Raw genomic sequence first — 22,788 nt, 5'->3', positions numbered from 1 at the left:
GCTTTGAGAAGAGCCAGTAACGGAGGCTTGGCACTCCAAAACTGAGAGGCAGTGGGGAGAGCCTGGCTTGGTTCGGGCGCGCAGAACAGCATGAGAAAGATGGCGGCAGTGATCACAGGCTCTGCAGTGCCAAAGCCGGCAGTGATACCACAGCGTTACAGCTCTCAGTGAAGCTGCTGGGCTCATGGCAGGGGGTGCAGGCGGACACCTGTGCCTGGTTGGTTGAAGTCTGGGACACAGGTCTGGTGGCTGCTCCGTGGTGATCAGTGGCTAGTGCCTAGATGGAAGCAGCCATAGCTGCCTGACCGAAGCCAAACCTGGGAGTCCAGTGGTAAATTCTTCAGGGAGGAACGGTGCAGTAGATGTACACATGTTTTTATTTTGATCCCAAGTGTGGGATGGGGAACGGACTTGTGAGAGTACAGGTGGTGTTTATCCACTTAGAAGTCGAACCACCTTGTGCAGGGGGCTTGGTTTTTGCCAGCTGAAACACATCTTAGTACAGACTCTGAGATGAGATTATATGTATGAGCCCAAAACAAGAGGCAGGGCTTTTTGGGTCTCGGCATTGTTTGGCTGTTCATCGCTTCACTTCGAGATGCTCCTAGAGAGATCTGCTCCAGAGAATGCTTCGAGGCTCTGGGCTCTGGCTGCTGCTCCAGGTTCCAGGAGCAACTTTGGTGGAGTTGCTGGTCTGCTGAAATCCTGCCTACTACACCAAGGACCAGGAACTGAGTCCAAAAATGTCTACTTCTCCTGGTCCCATCAAAGTCTTTTTCTCTCCAGTCTAGGGGAGGTGGGTTGGAAGGGAGATGTAAGCATTAAAGAACCTCAAATAAAGTAGGTTTGAAAATGTTCGGAGCCTACGGAGGGGAGCCTTTGCCTAGATGGTCATGGTGGAGGAATCCAGTGTGGAAGAGTTTATTTCATGAATCAGAGGCATCATAAACATTGGACGGTGGGAAGGGGTTTTGGAGGTGAGTGTGTTTGGTTCACTGGGGCTGAGAGTGCCAGGGATATTTCATTTACATGCAGCAGCACAGTCCTATCATAAGAAGAGAAATGCAGTATTTATTTATCCTATGGGCAGCAGTGGGGTGAGGTGGGGTGGGGTGAGGGGAGGTGGGATTCTAGGTACGGTTAGAGGTATGGAAAAAGGTCAGTGGTTGAAAGCTAAGGTACCAAGCCAACTCATTAGCATGGAGGGTATTTCCAGGAATCCCCAGGTGCTCACTGAATGGACCTCTTATCAGGAAAGGGTTGATCTTATAATCTTCCTGACACTCCTTAGAGGATCTGGGGTTTCCCCCAGGTCAGGAGAAGAAGAAAGGAGTTCATAATTTTAGCTCTGAGCTCAGGGGCTATCCAGGAATGCCAGACTTTAGTCATAACAACAGGGTCCAACATCAGGCCTTTGTGGCATTGAGGCTTTTTCTTTTCTTTCCCCCATGGCCTCCTTTCCCCCTGGACTAAAGCCTCCTGCCTGTCATAGAGGCCCCCCCCCTTTATACTGTGGGCTCTCGTTGTCACAAAATGGTGGGAGTGCTGGCAGGAGCAAGTGGTGGCAGGAGCAAGTGGCCAAATGTCATACTGGGCTGCAGAGAGTTCCGGGTGGGCACATGCTGGACTTCTATGACAGCTGTAACAGGAGAATTAGCTTAAGACTCTCAAGAGAAAAAGCTCAATGGGCTCGCTCCAGCCCATGGGCTCTAGCCATGGTCCCACATCTTGAAGGTCTATGGCCTATCCCACAATGGTCACCCTGGGGCCCGAGCCTCCGAGGGCGAGCTCCACGGAGAGGCTTGGACAACACCCCCAGGGTCATCGATAAAGGATTCGGCCAGGTAGAGTGACAAATAGTGGGCTAGGAGGAGAAGAGGGTGGTCTCAGACGCACTGCTTTGTGAGCCAGGGACGTGATTCTTGGTTGGTTTCTGGTTTGGATAAAGTAGGTGTTGTCCATCACGCCTCCGTTTTCTCTGTTAGGAATGTTCTCTGGCCTTCTGGACACAACTCTCCGTCGTGAGTTTTCCTCCTTGCCAGTCCACATTCTCTTCCCTTTAAGTAAGGACTCGGTTTCCTCCATGTTAACACTTTTTTAAATATTTGTGAAGTCTTATCAAGCCCTGGCTATCTCCCTTCCACCGTTACCTGGCCTGCGCTACCAGGGCTTTTGATCTTAATGCACTAGTCGCTCCTTTGATCATCTTGGTACCATGCTCAGGACCTCCTCAGCCGTATCAGCTTTCTAAACTCTGCGACTTGCAGCATTCCAGCTGGGGGTTAAAGGAGCAGGTCACAGAGAGAGAACATTCCTGGTGGCTTTGTCTTTCTTTCTTTTTTTTTTTCTCCTTTTCTTTCCATGATGTAAAACCTTGCAGTATTGGACTCAGCTCAAGATTTTCCTTTTAACTTTAAACAAAGCTCCCTGAAGGTTACAGCTCTGAGATGAGTACCACGGAGCGTGCTTGTGGTCCCGAGCTTTTGGGAGGCTGAGGCAAGAGGATTCCTTGGGTTCAGTTCTGGGCTAACCCGGGCAATCTAGTGAGATCCTGTTTTTAAAAAAAACGTTTAGTGATGTAGCCACTGGTAAGTTACACATGTTCCCATAGATACCATCACCCGTGTTTGCATACATAGTCCCACTGTAAACTCACTGAGCAACCCAAACAGCAGGACAGGAAACTTGAAGGGGATTGGAAAGAAGAAAAAGGTCACCGGGAATGTGAGGGAGACAAGAGAGGGTAAGAGGGGATGAGTATGGTGACGTTACAGTATGAACACCACATATGAAAATGTTGTAGTGAAACTCATTACGATATATAATTAGTCCATATCAATAAAAACTAAAATAAAATTAAACAGCCCAAAATTAAAAAAAAACAAAAAACAAAGGAAGAGTTGAGGGAGTAAAGAGTGAAAGGAGAGAGGAGGGAAGGAAGGAGGGAAGGAAGGAAGGAAGGAACGAAGGAAGGAACGAAGGAACGAAGGAAAGGGTGTACACATGTGCTAGTTACTTACATTTGTGTCACTAGGCTCAACACACCTGATAGAAAGACCCCAGGGAAGAAAGGTCTCTTTTGGCTCATGGTTCCATTGGGCTCAGTGCATCCCTGTGAGGAAGGCATAGCTGCAGCCCACATCAGAAGAGATCGAGGCACGAGGTGGCAGGGCTGTTATGTCCTCCAATGACCTGCCCCAGTAGCCTGCGTCTTCCAGCCCAGAACTTGCAAATACAGAACCACAGGCAGACACCAGACATTCAAACCATGCGCTGGCTAGGGACAGCAGCGCAAAAATCAACCTCAAACAAAGATAATTTCAAGGCCGTCCTGGTCTACAAAGGGAGTCCAGGATAGCCAAGGCTACATAGAAAAACCTTGTCTTGAAAAACAAACCCCTAGCCGGGCCGTGGTGGCTCACGCCTTTAATCCCAGCACTCAGGAGGCAGAGGCAGGTGAATCATGTGAGTTCGAGGCCAGCCTGGTCGACAAAGTGAGTCCAGGACAGCCAAGGCTACACAGAAAAACCCTGTCTCAAAAAACAAAAACAAAACAAAACAAAACAAAACCCGAAAAACCAAATCCCCCCAAAATAAAATAAAATAAAATAAAAGATGTTGCCACCCTTGAAGTTGCACCCATGAAATCTCGACAATAAGGTTGCCTACACAGGACCTGCACAACAGCCACACCAGTCAGTAGGCCAGTGTGCATGGGGACACTTACAAGGCCTGCTCCTAAATGAAGAGCTCTGGGCGACCAGGGACAGCTGAGAGAGAATCCGTTGTTTTCAGGGGTGAGCCCCATGGGTTACCCGCTCTCAAGCGGTCTGCCCTAAACACATGTGCATATAAGCAAGAGTAAATGTGATTAATATGTGTTATGTACTATATACTATGTACTATATGTGCATATATGTGTGCATACATATGTAAATGCAGTACACAGTATGTCATATATAACAATAATAACTAGAGCAGGAAAGGCCTTGAATTGGGGAGGGAGTGGGAGAGGAGTTGGAGAGCAGAGGAGAAGTAGGGATGAGGTAAAGAAGTATTCATGTGTGAAATTCCCCAAAAATAGGTGTAATCACAGTAGTGGATATACAGTCACTGAAGTGTTTTTTAGAAATTGAACAACAAGCCGGGCATGGTAGCGCACGCCTTTAATCCCAGCACTTGGGAGGCAGAGGCAGGTGGATTGCTGTGAGTTCGAGGCCAGCCTGGTCTACAAAGAGAGTCTGGGACAGCCAAGGATACACAGAGAAACCCTGTCTCGAAAAACAAAACAAGAAAAAAAAAAAAGAAAAAAAGAAAGAAAAAGAAGTTGAACAACAGAGAGAAAAGAGCTAGAAGAAGTTTGCAAACCCAGGAATATAAAAGCTGAGGGCAAATGTTATGGGCATCACAGTTTGGGTCTGGACTAGGCGTGCTCTTAGGGACCTTTAGGGTCCAGATCAATACTTTATATACATAAATGGCTGTCCTTGACCTCTGCTGTGGCATGTCTCATAGCACGGGGCCAAAAGATAGTATCTGAAAGAAAATGCACAATTAATTTTTGTTAGAATTAGGCTTTTCTTGAATTGATTCATTCCATTTTGTTAGATAAATACTCGTTTTTCCAGGGAACTGTTTTGTTTCCTAACACAGTACCGTTGCTTTCCGGCTCTGAATATTTGTTTTTAATGATGTTTCTCAAGTTCACGTTCACATGAAAAAAATGTTTAGCCTATATAGTCATGGGTTGCCAACTTTGAAAAAAAGAAGACAGCCAGTATGTTAGCTGGGATTGTGCTTGCTAAACTCAGCGTGAGTTCACATGTAGGACATTGTTGATGCTTGCGGCGTGGGGGGGTGTGGGGGGGAGAGGGGCATATTATCTTCTTCAAGTTTCCTATACCCTAGAGGTCAGGTGTATCCTCCTTGACAGTAGGAGGCCAGCAGCTACTAGCTGTGGAAAGTAAAAGGGAGCTGCGATGCCTAAGGAATTTCAGATTGTGGACAAAAGAGCTTTGCAGATTAAATCAAGGCTTTTGAGTCACCTTCAGAAGGGAAATCGAAAGGCTCTGTGAGAGCCCAGGGAATCCGAATTCTGCATATCTGGCGTTCCGAGTCAGACATTGCTACTGAAAGCCACTGTTGCGGTCTGTCTGAGATGTGGAGAAATCCCCAGGGAATTATACTACTGGAAATGCCAAGGGGAGAAATCTCTGTCCTGGCATCTTTCCCATGAGTTCTAAAAGGCTTGCTTTGTTGTTTAAAAAAAAATACTGAAGTTAGTGATCTCCATTTCTCCCTGCGCATATTCCTTCTACAATGTCATATCTTTTACTCAAAAGGGGACATTTCCCAGCAGGCACTCAACTTTGTTCTTAAAGTCTGAGAACCACTGTGCACAAATACAGTGTTTAAAAAAAGACTCTGGTCATGTTCCTGGTGGCCAAAAGGTTAGTTAATTAAATATTTATTAAACAATTCTTAGAAAAATAGCAGGTTACACAGGCTAACGGGCCCGGTGTGAAGGGGGCTGACACACGTCCTCTGTGCCGAGCCGGTGCTCAAGGAACAGCCGGGCTTCAGGCTTCGAACTGAGGCCATGCCGAGGTCTCCTGAGCGGTGACGCTTCAGATGGTTGCATACACTGTCTCTGTCTTAGAAGATATTGTCCCCCACGCCCCCACCCCCACTCAGATAGATCCCCAGGTCTTCTGTCTGTAACCAGACAACACTCTGGATTGTAACTCTGGTGGGATATGTAGCCACTGAATTCACAAAGCGGGACCGGCATCTTCTCGTTCTGCCTGAAGCTGGAGGTGAAGGCCAGGGCTCGCTGCTTAACCTAGAGAGTGGGCGTCTGAGTGCCCGGCAGACAAGTTAAGTCACCTTCAGGAGAAAAATAGCTTCTGCTGGACCTCCGAGAATCCAGAATTCTGGGCTGGAGAGATGGCTCAGAGGTTAAGAGCACTGTCTGTTCTTCCAAAGGTCCTGAGTTCAATCCCCAGCAACCACATGGTGGCTCACAACCATCTACAATGAGATCTGGTGCCCTCGAACTTAAAAAAAAAAAAAAGACGTTACTTAGAACTTGAAGATTAAAAAGGAAAAGTCTGTCAGCATGACAGACAGACAGGTTGTGAACACGCCGCGCTTTCTCACCGGTTTATCCTGCTGCCTCTGCAGACCTGTGTGTGCATCACACTTCAGACACACTCTACCATGCTTTCACCTCGTTTCATAGATTTATTCAATGTTATAATTAGATACAATGTTATAATTAGCTCATTTTGTTGTTGTTGTTTTGTTTTGTTTTTTGTTTTTGCAGAGAGCAGGAAGCAGGAAGTTATTCGCTCCCCGTGACTCCTTACTACCAATACATAAGAAAGCAAGGCTTGGGCCCAAATCTGTAACAAGGCTTACTTAAACACACACTGACTTAAAAGTGTATACCTACTTTTCTATTCTCTAGATGGCTTGCTAGCTTTGTTTATTTGAGGCTCTGACCTGAGTGCCGCATGACGTCTTGACAACACTGCATAGGTGGAGCCAGGCAACCAGAAATTTGCCTAGCCCAATGGCTGGAGTTGGCACTGTTTAAAGAACAGCTCTCAAATCATCACGTAGGGCTCAGAGGAAGGGCTCCCTGAATTTTTCTGCCCCGTGCACTGTAAGGAGTATAATTCTTCCTAAAGTATTTTAGCCAACCTCTATAGCCTGACAATTTCAAACAAGACCCATTTCCATATGCGCTCACATTCACATACAGCCTGCTAATTAGTAAATCCTTCCCCCCACCTCCCGCCACTCAAGGTATGAGCATTTACTTGTTATTCCATTTTTTTTTCCGAGACAGAGTTTCTCTGTGTAGCCTTGGCTGTCCTGTACTCACTTTGTCGACCAGGCTGGACTCAAACTCACAGCGATCCACCTGCCTCTTCCAAGTGCTGGGACTAAAGGCAAGCGCCACCACCACCCAGCTTACTTGTTATTCTTTTTTTTTTTTTTAATTTTATTTTAAGTCTTTTTATTTCTTTTTTTTTCCTCCTTTATTAATTTATTCTTGTTACATCTCAATGGTTATCCCATCCCATACCCAGAAGATGCTTCAGCACACAGCAAGAAAATTTGCTCAACCATGTTCATAGCAGCCTTATTCATAATAGCCAGAACATGGAAACAGCCTAAGTGTCCCTCAGTAGAAGAATGGATAAAGAAACTGTGGTACATATACACTATGGAATACTATTCAGCTATTAAAAACAAGGAATTCCCGAAATTTGTGGATAAATGGATTGAGCTAGAAATGATCATAATGAGTGAGTTAACCCAGAAGCAGAAAGACTCAAATGGTATATACTCACTTATATCTACATATTAGCCCAAGGGGCATGTCCCACGAAAGCCTTCACTTACCAGGAAACTGCGACAGAGGAGAGGACATTCTAGTGGGACTCTAGATGAGAGAATCATGGGAGAAAGGCAAAGTAGAAGGACCCAGAGGGTCCTAGAAGCCTACAAGTAGAACATTATGATTGGCAGATTACTTGTTATTCTTAAAGACCTATTTTTGACTGGACTCAGACATAGAAGCAGAAGCTCTCAGCGAGGACAGCCTACGTCTCTCATCAATCTGTTCCTGGTGCTTTTCTTTGGCTTCCTTCTTTCTCTTGGCCAAAACTTTAGTGTATTCTACAGCCTCCTCCTCCTCATTTTTCTTAGTATGTTGTTTCTTCAGTTATGCGTTGGCGTTTGTGCTGCAGGACGCGTGGAGTGACAAGACGCTGAATCTTGGGTGCTTTTTCCTGGGCTGCTTACCTTGTCTGTTTAGGGGCTTTCTGACAACATGTTTGCAGACATCATCTTCTTTAGAGGGATTAAAGAGCTTTTGGATTCTGCCAGCTCTTTTAGGTCCCAGCTGACGAGGCACGGTAGTGTCTGTCAGTCCAGGAATATCCTTCTCTCCTTTTTTTCCACAATAACCAAGTTGAAAGCACTCAGATTGGCATCCACAGTGCATCCATGGACAAGACCTGCGTTTCCTCTCTCCAGTTCCTCCTTGGTGTGTAACAAGAGTGCCCCTTACTCGACAGCAGGGGCACCCGGCCATGGCTCAACACGCATTGCTTCATGGAAAAACCTTGTTTGTCATTCCCACCACTGATCCAGACCATGTAACTCTTCCACTCTTCGCCCAGAGCATCAGCAGCTACTTCTGTGGCTGTGTACTTCTCACAGGAAGGATTATATGGAGCTCACATTCATTGTCCACTTCCATGAGTTTCTGGCAGCTGGTGGTGAGGAAGGAAAATTCAATCCCTGAGACGTACGTGGTGGTGGAAGGGAACTACCGAAAATTGTCTCCTGACCTATACACACACACACACACACACACACACACACACACACCCTTAGTGGATAAACAAAACGCCAACAATTGTAAGCGCCTTTCAATGCAATTATGTTAGATACTACTAGAAAAAGTAACATCATAAGTGGGTAAACCAGCTGGGCTCAGTAGCCCACACCTTTCGTCCCAGCACTTGGGGAAATAGAGGCAGGTAGATCTCTGTGAGTTCGAGGCCAGCCTGGTTCACAAAGTGAGTCCAGGACAGCCAAGGCTACACACACAAAAAAAATCCCTGTCTCAGAAAAAGAAAAAAGTGAGTAAACCTTCTAACATCTTCCTGGAATTTCAAAATAATACCTTGAATATGGCTTACTGTTTGCACTGAATTTAAATGCTTTTAAAAAATCTGTTTAGTTTTCTTCTCTTGTTTGCTGCAGGACTGAGCAGGTCAAAGCATGCTAAGTAAATCAACAGAGAACATTCTCAAGTTAAATTTAGTCGCATTTGGTTTAAGGCTCCCCTGGCAGATAGATAGAACCTGCCAGCCCCACCCATCAACCCAGACTGGGGTTGTTAATAGAGATGCCACAGGATGTTGGCATTGCTTCAAAGCCTTAACAGCAGAGCGAAGAGCATCCCGATACGTAGTCACAGCCCCTGTGCAGGGCCTCTCATAGATTAAGGATGCTTGTGACCGGTGTCAGCTGCCGATGACAAAAGGATGAGTTTCATCATCCCTGTGTGTTCCTATCTTCTCTGTGTCTATTTCAAAAGTCCAGGGGAAAGCTTCTGCTGTTTGTGCAGTTGACGGTCTGATGGGGGGTGGTAAGAACACTTACCTGTAAGAGGCAGGGCTGGGGCAGGATAGCTCAATGACAGAGATGGCTCAGCCCTGGGCCCAAGCTCCAGCACCCAAACCAAGCAAGCATACCCTTTGGGTACAATCCAGGCCAGGCCTCGGTAGCCTGATACCACTGGTGTTTTGGGACTTTGACTGTCTAAAGCATGGGATCTGGCTAGTGTGATACCCCCCGGTCTCTTCTATCCTCCAGTACGGTCATAACGATGAGAACTGTTTTCAGACTTTGCAAGTGGCCCTAGGGGACAGCAGCTGCCTTCATTTGAGAACTATGGGGTTAGATCAATTTACTAGCTCTTTCTTTTACAAATCATTGCCACTAAGAACACGATCGTGCTTTAAAGTCTTAGGAAAGAATGACCAAGAAATATTTTTTTAATTTTTCTCTACATGAAGCAACCTCGAATCACAATAGGTGACTTCATTTACCTGCTTGCTCTAGTTTTCAAATTTAGAAAGTTTATAATAGCTTTGGTTAACCTCGTGTGATAATATATTTGGCCCACCCCAAAGGAGTAGGGAAAGAAAGTAGTAAGTAAAAAATTTCCGAAGAGGAAAACCATCCTGGTCCTGCTGGTCCATGGACATCATTCCAGGTCCTCAGAAGCCCGAGGCAGGAGGATTCTGACTCTGATGTCAGCTTGGGCAACTTAGGCAGACCCTGTCTCAGAATAAAATTGTATTTATTTTTATGTGTGTGTGTGTGTGTGTGTGTGTGTGTGTGTGTGTGTGTGTATGCCATGTGGATGCTGGCATCCTCAAATGCCAGAAGAGGTCATCAATTCCCTGGAGCTGCAGTTACAAGAGCCCAGTGTGGGTGCTGGAGAGCAAACTCGGGTCCTCTGCAAGAACAGGAAGCCCTCTTAAATACTGTGCTATTGCTCCAGCCCCTCAAAAATAAAATTTTAGACCGGGATGAAGATGTGGCTCAGATACAGAGCACCTGCCTCCATCTGGAAGACCCTGCATTCATCTGCAGTACTGCAAATACCAACACACAAAGAAAAAATAAAATAAAAACCAAGAAAGAAAACCAAAAGAAAGGGAAGTAGTGACATATAACACAAAGATCCTCATTGGTGGCTCCACGGAGACAGTGCCTTGTAACTAGGTAACCGTGTAGCGTGTCCCACCACCACTAAACATTTCTTGGAGTTCTCAGTGGTCAAGTTACATCAGCAGCCCAGGTACCACGTTTGCTGGGGTTTGTTTTACTGTGAGTTAAGTAGAAGCAATTTACCCTTTAAAAGGCATCCAGGTGGAGAATGGAGTCCAAGGCACAGTAGGGTCATTGAACTGAATTGTGTTGGGATTGTGTCCAGGTCAACAGCAGAGCTACAAAACCACTCACAGCTTTCTGTTTTGGATCACTACCTGGGAGAGACACACAGAGCTGTATAAAAAAGTGGAATGTGGCTAGCCTGTGCGAACTTGTGGGCTTTTTGTTAGGGCCAGGAAAGGCACATTTCTGTGGGTTATTTGATGTTCTAAATGAATCTAACAGTTATCAGAGCTTAGAAAGAGATAAACAACATGCTTCTGCAAGTACCCAAGAAAAGTACAATGTATTCTCAAGTGTTTCCAGGCACCTTGCTGGAAGTGAGGGCTCAAAGGCTCCACAGAGGACTTGGTTGCTATTAGGAAAGAAGGCAACAGTTTTGAGGACTCAGTCCTCAGCCATGGTGTTTCTATATGTAGTTTTGGCAGAGCAATGGTGCATGGCAAACTTCTCCTAGTAGCTCAGACATGCTGAGAATGGAAGGGTTCCACTAACCATAACATGTTAATGAAGGTAGAGGGCTTGTCTAGCATGCGTAAGGCTCTGTGTTCCACCTCTAGCACCCCATGAACTCAGTATGGAGTGTGTGCTTACAATTCCAGCATTTGAGTGGTAGAAGCAGGAGAGTCAGATGTTCAAGGTCATTGTTAACTACATAGCAAGTCTGAGGCTAGATTGTGCTACAATGAGACTCTGCCTCAAACAAAACAAAACAGAAAGTGCTGAAAAAGATTCTTTTATACCCAGATCAACTGACTTGGCTTTACCATTACTATGTAAGGGACAAGAAACGTAACCTAAGGAATAATTCTACACAGTTTTGATACAGATCTTGTGATGCTCCAGGGTAGGACAAAGTAGTCTGTAGAAAGAAAGAGTAACAATTCTGACGTTTACCAGTTGTGGGCTTCTTGACTCACTATCAACACCACTGTCACTACCATTTTTGCTTTGCTTAGTTATGAATAGGAAGATGCTTTGTTTATTACTAAGAATGATTCAAACAATTGTAATGGCAACAACCTCTGATACTGTGGAGGTGATTTGCTTTTTCTTTTGAAACATTCAGGAGATCGAGTTAACTCATGTCCTACTTTTTTTCCAACATAATATTTTTATTGATTATTTGGGAATTTCCCATAATGCACCCCATCACACTCACTTCCCAGTCTTCCCAGGTCCATCCCCCACTTTGTGACCCCCCAAAAGAGGAAAGGAAAACCCAAAAACAACCATTCCCCACCCTCCGCCTCCAAAAAAACTAAAGTCCAATTTGTGTTTCCCATATACTCACTAGAGCATGGTCAAACTCCCAGTGGCTAGTCCCTTAAAGAAAACGTAATCCTTCCCCAACCTAAATCCCACCAGAAGCCATCAGTTTTGGAGAGCTACACCTCAGCATCTTTATCACATTTTTTCCAAGTTCTCTTCAATGGCTCCCAATCTAGGCTGTTACTTTGCAGGCAGAGGGTGGGTTGTGGGGAGGGGTTGTCAGGAAATCTTTCTTTGACTCTCATTCTCAACTCTGAGTCTGCAGTCATGGATACCACTGGAAAAGTAAAGAGCTTCCTTGCCCTTTATGGTTAGCAGGAGCACGGCCACGGACTTCCATATGGTTTCTGGAGATAACACGGACCACAGCATCCACATGGGCCCCAGCATCAGCATCTCTACTGCAGCACAGGCCATGGACACCATCATGGCCTTGGCAGCAACATAGGCCACAGACATCAACATGGCTTCCAAGGCAACACAGGCCAGGGACACATGTACCTTCAGTGGTTTCATGGGACATAGGTACCAACATGGATTCTGTTGCAGCAGGGCCATGTCATGTCCTACTTTTAATGATGAACATTCTCAACTATGAGAAACCTGAATGAATTTCTCTCTAATTCAGCAGTTTATTGTGAAAGCAGTGTGATGGGAAATGTCTCAAATTCCAGGAACACTCACTGTGCAGGAATTAACATAGCTTTCCTTGGGGCTCTGTTCTCAGTCCCCTCCAGAGCCACCTGTACAGAGGTAAGTGGCTTTGGAACTGCAGGTGCTAAAAAACAAGTAGTATCCCAAAGACAAGGTCTACTCTGGGGAAACAGAGCCATTCAATTATCTTGAGTATATTGAATTTTCCTGTTTTTTTTTGTTGTTGTTGTTGTTGGTGGTGGTGGTGGTGGTGGTGGTGTGTGTGTGTGTGTATGTGTGTGTGTGTGTATGTGTGTGTGTGTGTGTGTATGTGTGTGTGTGTGTGTGTGTTGCATACACCTGAGCACATGGTTGTACATTTCCACATATATGCATTCAGAGGCCAGAAGAGGATGTGTGATATCTTCCCCATGCAGCTTTATTTATTTAATTTTTTTGCCTTGTTCCTTTGAGACAGGGTCTCTCACTGAGCCGGAAGCTCACCATTTTGACTAGGCTTCCCTGATACTAAGCTCCCAGGACCTCCATGACTCCATCTTCCAATGTTGGCGTTACAGATACACACATCCATGCTCAGATTTTCACCTGGGCTCTAGGGGTGTGAGCTCAGACCCTCACAGTTACCTCACAGTAAGCCCTCTTACCTACTGAACTACCTGCCCAACACATCCCCTTATGAATATTTCTTTATATGTAGACAATAAAAGCAGAGTGTGGTAGCCTGTTAGACAAGTCCCTGGGTGGAATTGCCCAAAGAATGACAGGCACCTACCCCCTACCCATGAAGACTGGCTCGCAGCAGCATCAGTGAAATGAGAGGGATTCTTAAAACACAAATCCTGAGGTTGATGAAGCATTTGTCCTTAATCTACAGTACACTTAAGCTGGCCGCACTAGGTTCCAAGATATTCTTTGCCTGGGGGAGGGGGGCTTTCATCCCATCATTCTCTTTTGGCAGAACAGTCTAGAGCTTGCCCATGACAGGCAATGTTTTAAAATCCCAGGGATTGAAGGAATGGGCACAGTAGTCAAATAATCACAGGACAGCTCTACAAAATGATTCCAAAATAAAGGAATCCACACATCAAAGCGGTGGAGGAGATTAAACCTTAAATGAGCTAGCTATGCAGTAAGTACGAATTTCAGAAACCCTAAATGCTACTTAGCTTTGATGAAAATGAGCCTTGGCTAAAATCAAGTCCTGAGAGAGACTTATTGCTGTTGTGGCAACAGGAGTTAATTCCAACCCACGGGTACCCTTTGATTCTTTTCAGCAATGCGGGAATATCATGACTCATGTTGAACAATTCTAGAACTCTCCAAAAATTCTTAGGGAAACATGATGCAGCTTACTGGTGCTTTCCAATAAGGCACTTGGTAATCTCCAAGGAGCACGCGCTTTGATGTGACACAACGCCGTCTCGAAAATGTTATTCCCATCGGCTCAGTGTCACTTGGAAATAATGAGCTAAAAAAACAGAAGGAAAATGTTCTAGGGCTGGAGAGATGGCTCAGAGGTTAAGAGCACTGACTACTCTTGCAGAGGTCCTGAGTTCAATCCCCAGCAACCACATGGTGGCTCACAACCATCTATAATGTGATCTGATGTATATTGTATACATAATAAATAAATCTTTAAAAAATAGTTTTGATGGGTGCTCCTTTCTGTGTGTACACACACACACACACACACACACACACACACACACACACACCTTGCTCAAATTCACATCAGCTAAGGATCATGTCTGCTATTCAGGAAGGCTCCAGTGAATGTCCTTGCCATCCCAAGCTTCTTGCAAACAAGGGAACCTGCCAAAGAGGTTGAGGTTGAGCCATTTCCCAGAGAGGTTGATACTCAGGATAACAGTTTCCCAGCTCCCATTGTCCCTAGTCTCCTGAGGGTCTCAGATTAGCTTTCTAGCTGCCAAAACAAAATCTCTTGAATTTCAAAGACACCAACAAGTGCTGACAATGTTAATGGATGCTAATGGCCGTGACCTGGGCTGATAACATCTGGCTCACTGGCTCACTGGCTTCTGCAGACTCCATAAAAAAAGTTTTGTGTAGCCTGTCCCTCTACACCGACCCCAATACTAAACGCAGTGAGTTCTGCCATTCCTTACAACCCAGCAAGTCCCCCAGCCCTAGGGAGGACAGGTAAATCTCCCAGACTCTGCCTCGGTTCGCTCTGGTTCCTTGGAAGTATCAGTGAACTCGTGCGGTCCCTCCAGCTCATCCTGGTCTTCCCAGCCCAGCCCCTTATCTGGAGCCGGCGGTGAACCAACCACTGCAGGGCAGTCAGGCTTGTTTCCCACACGGTGTCTATATCACATTTTTATCGTTTGAAACTTGAGTTACTCAGTAAAGGTTTAATGTTCTCATTTATCCAGCCAGGCTTCCTTTTAAGGCTCTGAGGATCCGCATGCGCAGAGACACGGTCATCTACAATCTGAACCAGCCAGGAAGCCATCTTCCTTCCTCTGTGTTGCTAAACCATTCTCTTTCTGCCAGAATGAAGCCCTGCTTCACTCTGTTGAAATGGAACTGGGCTCTAGATCTTTCCCTTTTTCTGCATAAAGCAGGCAATCCCACTAGCCTGCCTTTAGGGTCCTAGCAACCTCTGATGTCTGGTGTGTGCTGGATAGAAGGACACCCCCGCCCCCCAGCCTCCCCAGCTTTCTCGGCTTCTTTCTCTCAGTCTGTCTGTCATTGATGTCCCTGTTAGGATTAAAAATGAGATGGCACACACCAGATGTGAATATGGAGATATTTATTTGGGGAGAAGAGACATAGAAAGGACTTGAAATGTGAGTGGACCGTGAGGGTAGGGAGAGAGAGGGAGGAAGGGAGGGAGGGAGGGAGGGAGAGAGAGAGAGAGAGAGAGAGAGAGAGAGACAGACAGACAGACAGACAGACAGACAGACAGACAGAGAGACAGAAACTGAATAGAGACAGAGAGAGAGACAGAGACAGAGAGAGACAGAGACAGAGACAGAGAGGAGGATCCTGGCCTGGGAGGAACAGCTAGTGGTGGGCAGGTGATGATGTCAGAGGTTGCTAAGCAACCTAGGGGGCAGGCCACTTATATGCCAACAGCCCTGCCTTGTCTCCCTCCCTAACTCCTCTCCCCTTCCCCTCCCCCAAATAAATGTCCTTATACCAGATATGTTGCATGGCATAATCATATAACACTAGTGCCATGACCATACACAAAAAACAGGCCACGGATGCAATGTTTTGCCATTCCTTTAGCTAAAGGAACTTGCTTACACTCCCAGCAATCTCACCTCTGTCTCATGGTGAATACTTGGACAAAAAGAAAGATATGGAGTTTATGTAAGGCCTAAGGACACAGAAGCTTATGTTGTGAGGACTTAAGAAAGTATTTTAGGGTCTAAGAAGGTGTTTTAAGGTTAACAAATACAAGTGAAAGCCTAGATGGTTATAAAAGGGTGACTTAATGTATATAAAAAATAAATAAAAATGCTTCAGATCTCTTTCTATTGCTATGCTACTGTTGTATTAAGGCTGTTCAGAGCTTTAACCTTAATCAGTGGAGTTCTGATTTATTAATCTAACTCTGGTAAAAAAAAATCCCACTATACGATCACTATCATAGTTCCAAGCTCAAGATTTTAAATTTCCTTTTGTTTGCCTTTTAAGTATAGATTTAAAAGTTGTTTCCTAATGTGCTTGACTTATAAACATCCAGTCTTCTGGATGGAGGGAAGAAGTCTCTCTTTCATGATGTGTGGTCATACTGAAAATCAGAATCAAGTGAGCCTTTGCTCTTCTGCTCTATGGGCGGTTTCTTTCCTCCCAGAGCTTGCCTTAGGACACCTGTGTTACCATATGGCAGGTGTCTGAAAGACCAGAAGGCGTTTGTCTTCCCTGAGGTCACCTCAAAGAGTGTTCATGCTGTTAACCCAAAAATCACTTCCCACGCTTCTGCTGTGCTACACCACAAAGATGCATGTCTACTGCCAAGAAACTCCCCAAACACCATAGGCTACTGACATTGTCCTAGGTTGCCTCCCAGAAGTTGACAAGAAGTCTGTATTTGCTGAAGACACTGTACACTTGGGACACAGGGCCCAGAAGAGCCAAGCTGACCTGAGAGCCTCCTCTTCAAGGACTAGAGCTTGTGGTACCAGAAGGCACCAATGTAAGCTTCCAAGTACGAAACTCATAACCCTGCCCGGCTATGATGCCTATGAACTACAACCACCAGCACGGCACCACAACCCCAAGGGCACAGTGGTTGCATGCGTAGCTTGCTGGTAACTCACAGCTCTCTACTTGGACTTAAGGATCATCAACAGAAGGGACGTGACGCTGGGCACTGGAAATGTAGCCAACTACCCAGGGTTAGTGAGGTTGTGTGTCCCCGAGGAGAACCTACCACTGACTCTTTACTAAATCAGCACAATTCTCAACTCCTTAAAATATCTGTCCTTATACCCACAGGCAAGCATAGTTCTCACCCCTTGGCAAAGAAATGCCTCTCTGCGACAGAGGCCATTACAGAAAGCCACAACCTTTTAGGGAGGCTACTTACATACACCATGCTTGGCCTTCAACAACCAATTGAGATGGAAACTGTTTTTGGTTTTGTTTTGTTTTGTTAATAATGTTCATATGGAATCCCTGCCAATTTTTCTTTTACTATTAGTCCCCCAAAAAGAACAGCATGACAATCATGTCCCTAGCATGTACAATTTATTACGTGTTCAGAGTCATCTAGGGATGTGTGACTTCTAAGCCAACACCGCATCATTTTATATAAGGATCTGAACCTCCAGAGCCTTTGGTTTCTACCCTAGGGGTTTGGAAGCTAACCTCCTCAGTTGACAGTGAAATCTGTCTTTGGTCACAGCGTGGCTGAAGGAGGTAACTTTGGGAGATCCATCAGCCACCTGTGAATAGGCAGGTGAGAGAAACAGGAAGGGGCCGGGGCGGTGGAGAGTGGACGTTCATTTGAGAATCAACTAATACAAGAGACCGGATCAGGGAGACCCTTGTTCACAAGAATGGCTCCTGAAATGACTGAGTGGTGGGTGGCGGGAAGAGAGAAAGGCAAAGCAGATAGAGAGGTTGATCAGTGTGCCCGAGGGGTGCTGGGTAGCACGGTGTCCTGGTTAGGCTTACTCTTGCTATGTTGGAAAACACCATGACCAAAATGACTTGGAGAGGAAAAGACTTATTTGGCTTGGACCTCCATATCACTGTTCATCATCAAAGGAAGGTCCCCATGGCTCGCTCAGCCCAGGGTTTGCACCACCCACAATGGGCTAGGCTCTCCCAGTCAATCACCAATTTAAGAAAATGCCTTATAGGCTTGTCTATAGCCCAAACTTACAGAGACATTTCACACACACCCCATTTCTTCCTTCCTTCCTTCCTTCCTTCCTTCCTTCCTTCCTTCCTTCCTTTCACTCTCTCTTTTCAAGAAAGGGTTTCTCTATGTAGTCTTGCCTCTCCTGGAACTCAGAGATACATGTGTCTCTGCCTCCAGCATGCTGGGATTATAGTATACACAATCACTGCCCAGCTAGAGGTATTCTCTTAATTGAAGTTTCCTCAACTAGTTTGTGTTAAGTTGACTTGAAACAATACAGTACACAGGGGCATATGGGAGCTGGGACACACACACACACACACACACACACACACACACACACACACACACACGTATTGAATCTCCAGAATTCAGGTGTCCCTCTGATCTGGACTAGAGCATCAGGTCCCTTAAGCATAGATCTTCTGTATTTAAGACTGTCATGCATAATGAAGCGATGCATGCACATTTGTACAAACATATGCACACAAGCGCAGTGTGCACACGGGTATGTTGGAGAGTTCATCCTCCACCATTCCTCTGCCACAGCAGCATTGTCAGCAGCTAGGGAGGCCCACAGCTTTCAACCTCTGGGGTCTCTGGGTTCTGAGCCAGAGACTTGTAACCTAGAACCAAATTCTCACTTACAAATAGATGTATAAGAATCAAGGCATTGAGGGACAGGAACATTGCACTAAAATCCTGGCTCTACTTCTTAGTCAAGTTTGTAGACACTCTTGGCAGTGAGCCTGGCAGAGTAAAGAAAATGAAGTCTGTGTCTAATGTATCCCGTTTTCCCTGGTGGTTACAACGTATTCAACTTCTCCCACACCCTCTCTATCAGGTGTCAGAAAAGCAACATATGCCTAGTAAACAAGGAAACATGCCACGGCATACAAATGTTGGGAAATTTGTCTGAGGCCATGCAGAGCAAACCACAGCTCTCAAGCTGTTCACAATTCTAGGCTCGTTTTATTAACAACGAGCTTTGCAGCTCTGTGGCGGAAGCTTTATTCTTATCCCAGCCCCTTGTGAATGTAGCTCAGACTTTTCATACTTCGGGAAAAAAAAAGGTGCACCTGAGAATTCACTCTGAACTCTCAGCCAGGATGCACCCCGCAGTCTGACACTTCTAAGCAATAGCAGCAGTGGTAATTTGTATGTGAATGATTGTAACACACTGGATTTCATGTCTGAAAACAGAGGCAGAGGACCAGGTTGGGTATAGACACCTAGCATACAGATCCAGAAAATTTGGAGGTCCCTAACTGAATCCTGACTCTGGAGAGTCATGGAGAAGACGGAAGTGGCACTCGGGGACTCAAGTCATGGGTCACCTTCCCTCTTGGCATTGTCTAAGGATATAGGGCAGGTGTTTGAAGTGAACTTTAAGAACAGGGCTGGCAAACAGCTAAGTTGAGGCTGTCAAAATGGATTAGCTATTAACCAAACACATTGAACTGGCAAGGGATAGGCGTAGAGAAAAGGCAATTCGTGCTGGAAGCGACACGAATTGACATTGACTGCGGAGGTTGGCCATCTCTTCTTAGGTAAGCATAAGCGGTGACCTCAGGAACCAGGGCGCCCACACCAGAGGTCCTGGTGCTGCTCTGTGAGCAATATTTCTGCCATATGCTTTTTGCACCACCTGCTGGCAAAGAATTGTGATCCCAGCTCGCACTAAAGGGGAGGCGAGAGGACTCTGGCAAGCAAGATCTACAGAGGTGGGGTTGGGATTCAGACTCCCACAAGCGGCTGAGGTGCCTATTGAACATACCAAGGTGGATATGGCTTTCAGGTGTCCCAGCATCCCTCAATCCCTGCTTGAACTTTCCAGCCCAGGGGCTGGACTTCCTCTCCATGAGAGCCTCTTCACTATATAATCTGGACAGTTTGGTTCTCTCTCTGCATGCTCTCTTTCCCTGCCCCCTCACTCCACCCCACCCCCACCCCACCCTCCCACCACCCCACCCCACTCTCTCACACCCACCCATGCCCCCTCCCCGCTGCTCCATGCAGCCTTCTGACTCCCTCTGCCTGGCAACTTCTTCCTATGGGATCGTGAACTTGCCCCAGAGCTGCCCGCAAAAAACCTGAATTTCTATACTCAAATTTGGCTTGAATTGGCTCATTTCATCAGTGAAGAATACCTATCAGATGGCAGTCCCTCTTAACTCAACAGCACCTGGCTCTTTGTTACCCCTTGTGAGTATGTTTTCTGTAGCGCCTGGGGACAGGTTTTCTTTCTGAACCCTTCACAACATCATGAGGAGATCACACTGGGGCAGGTGCAGCATTCAGCGCATATTGCAGGGAACTGCTCTAGATTGTTCCTGACATAGTAGCACTTCTGGGACATTCCAAGAGTACTGTGCTCCACCCAGTGACTTTGAAATGGCCGTTCTGGGTGAAGTTTCAGAGTGCGCACCGAATCCTTTGTTGTTCCCGAAGATATGAAAAGTCTGAGCTTAGCCAGGCATGGTGGCGCACGCCTTTAATCCCAGTACTCGGGAGGCAGAGCAGGCGGATCGCTGTGAGTTTGAGGCCAGCCTGGTCTACAAAGTGAGTCTAGGATAGCTCAGGCTACACAGACAAACCCTATCTCAAAAAAAAAAAAAGTCTGAGCTAAATTCCCAGGAGGCTGAGGTGGGAACGTAGCTCAGCAGTAGAGCTGCTGCAGTCAGTCTGCACTAAGCTCTGAGCTCCATCCCTAGCACCACACACACACACACCAATAACATTGATGGTAATCACAAAATAAAATGTACAGTGATTTAACCAATCTCCATTCTTCGCGTTCTACAGCTCCAGCTCCAGCTCCAGGCTGGGGACTAAAAGTGTCAACAGAAGACAGTTCTTCCTCCTTTTCCTGTGTGCTTGCTTGCTTGCTTGTTTTTGAGACAAGTTCTCACGTGTCCCACAATGGCCTGGAACACACTACGTAGCTGAGTATGACACTGAACTCAGCATCTTCCTGCTTCCGCATCTCAGTTGCTATGGTTACAAGTATGTGTCTCCATGTTTGGTTTATAGGATGCTGAGGACCAAATATAGGGCTCTGTGCAGGCTGGGCAGCCACTCTACCAACTGAGCTACATCCTATGTCCCTTTATTCATGTAAAATGTTTACTCTATATGAAGAAATGTCTTCTGAGTAAGTATGATAGGACCCAAGCACCTTTTAAAAATTGCCATATAATAAAGGGTGAAATCGGAAAAAGAAAAGTGGGGGCTTTAACTGAGGAAGAGGTCCACACAGAAGGATAGAGAGGGAGTGGGCAAATAGTACCAAAGATGTTTGAAAAGTTAAAGGAATCAATATTTTATCTTTACCTTAAATGGCATATGATACACAGATTAAATCAAGTCATGCCACTTGGAGTGATCATGTCCCCGCATGAGGCCTAGACTAAGTGTGAGAAACCAAACATCATTTCTAGTTGTTCATCATGGAAGTCTAAGAGACTCTTACATCAATATAGGCTATTGCTGTTGCCCCCGTTGCTTCCCAGAGTTGAAGGTAAGCCTGCTGGTTAGACCTAAGACTCATTTAACAGGAAGGAAACCATGCCTGGTACTAGGAACCTAGTTAACTAACCATGACTGGTAAAGTCAACGGATCTCCGCGAACTTACCATTGCCACTTGATTAAACCGGCGTAATTGCTAACTACATTCTAAATACGTGTCCTTATACCCAAGATAGGTATAGCTCTCACACCTCATCAAAGAAGCTTCTCTTTTTAGCAGAGATGGAGACTATTACAGAAACCACAGTTGGTCCAGATAAGGAGAACAACTGACCATGGATGGCCAGCCCCAGTTGATACGCCCACAACAGAGCAGCTCACCCAAGGCTCAGCAACATCATGGGAGAAGGGTTGGGAAGACTGTAAGAGCCAGAAAATCAGCAAGTCTCCTGTCAAAAGATTATGTCCCCTATAAATGACTGGAAAGCTTCACCCATGAAACCTCAAAAATATGACTGCCTAAATAAGACCCGAACCATGACAATACCAGCAAACATAATAACATAGAAAGGGGAAATCTAACCTCCACCCCTACACGTGAAGAGCTATAGGCAACCAGACTACTGAGAGAGGAAGACTTAATCATCTCCAAGGTTGAGCTCCCGATTGGTTATCCAAAACCAGCAGGTCAGCCCTGAAATTGTATTTATATGCACAATACTAAATAGACTCAGATGGTTGTATTTGTGTGTGTGTGTGCGCGCGCGCGTGCGTGAGCGTGCGTATGTTAATAAAGAAAAAGAGGTCATGGATTTAAGAGCGAGTGAGGGGGCATGGGAGGTTGGAAATTATGTAAATGTATTTTAATTTTAAAATTGCAGAAACATTTAGCTAAGTCAGAACTGGAAAGACTATACAAAGCAAGGTAGCCCAAAACCAGAAAGACGAGCACTGTGTCTCTCTCGTATTTAGATCCTCTCTTCAAATATTGAGTCTTGTATGCTCAACTTGGAGTATTTATAGAGGAAGCTAGGAAAGACAGGTGATGGTGGTCAGGTCATAAGAGGCGGGGAAAGTGAACATATGTGCTGTGAGTGTAGAGGGGGCGGGAACGCCAGGGCTTAGCAGGTACGGGGGTTGGGAAGGGATGGGGAAGAGAAAGCAGTAGAGGGCAAGCTAAGAAAAACTAAGGATTGTATAAGCTAATTTTAAAATACATAATACAGAATAAGGAGTTTGAGCAGAGGACTCCTATATGGGTGAGCAATGCTTCCCCTTGAGGACACCAGTTAGTACACAAAAACCTCAGTACCAGTGCTCATCTCCCTATGAGTTATTGATCAAGGAGATGCCAGAGACAAACCCCAAACAACACAAGCTGCTGCCGTTGTTCTTGGTTACCCAGCATAACCGGATGGCAAAGGTCCCTACTGCTGAAGACACAACACCTTTAGGTTTCAGGACATAGAGAAGTCAACCTGAAACTTCTTCCTTGCTGGCTCATTTTTTTCATAACGCTGGAAAATGCTATGTAGGCCACTGAAGTGAAACGTCATTAGATGATTTA

General features: G+C 45.7%; 1 pseudogene across 1 annotated transcript in view; it reads right to left on the bottom strand.

Moving 5' to 3' along the window:
- Nucleotides 1-7,546: 7,546 nt before the first annotated feature.
- Nucleotides 7,547-22,788, bottom strand: part of LOC311589104 (small ribosomal subunit protein eS6-like) — a 64,178-nt pseudogene continuing 48,936 nt past the window's right edge. The window contains exons 2-3 of the transcript in view: nucleotides 12,033-12,258; nucleotides 7,547-8,316 (exon numbers count right to left, since the gene is read on the bottom strand). The product of the transcript in view is annotated as a small ribosomal subunit protein eS6-like (transcript). The remainder of the gene's footprint in view (nucleotides 8,317-12,032; nucleotides 12,259-22,788) is intronic.

This window comes from Acomys minous (genome assembly GCF_964271855.1).
Source record: "Acomys minous genome assembly, chromosome: 18".
In the NCBI taxonomy this organism is placed as follows: Eukaryota; Metazoa; Chordata; class Mammalia; order Rodentia; family Muridae; genus Acomys; species Acomys minous.
The sequence above is the reverse complement of the archived record's forward strand: the minus strand, read 5'-3'. Positions and strand labels throughout refer to the sequence as shown.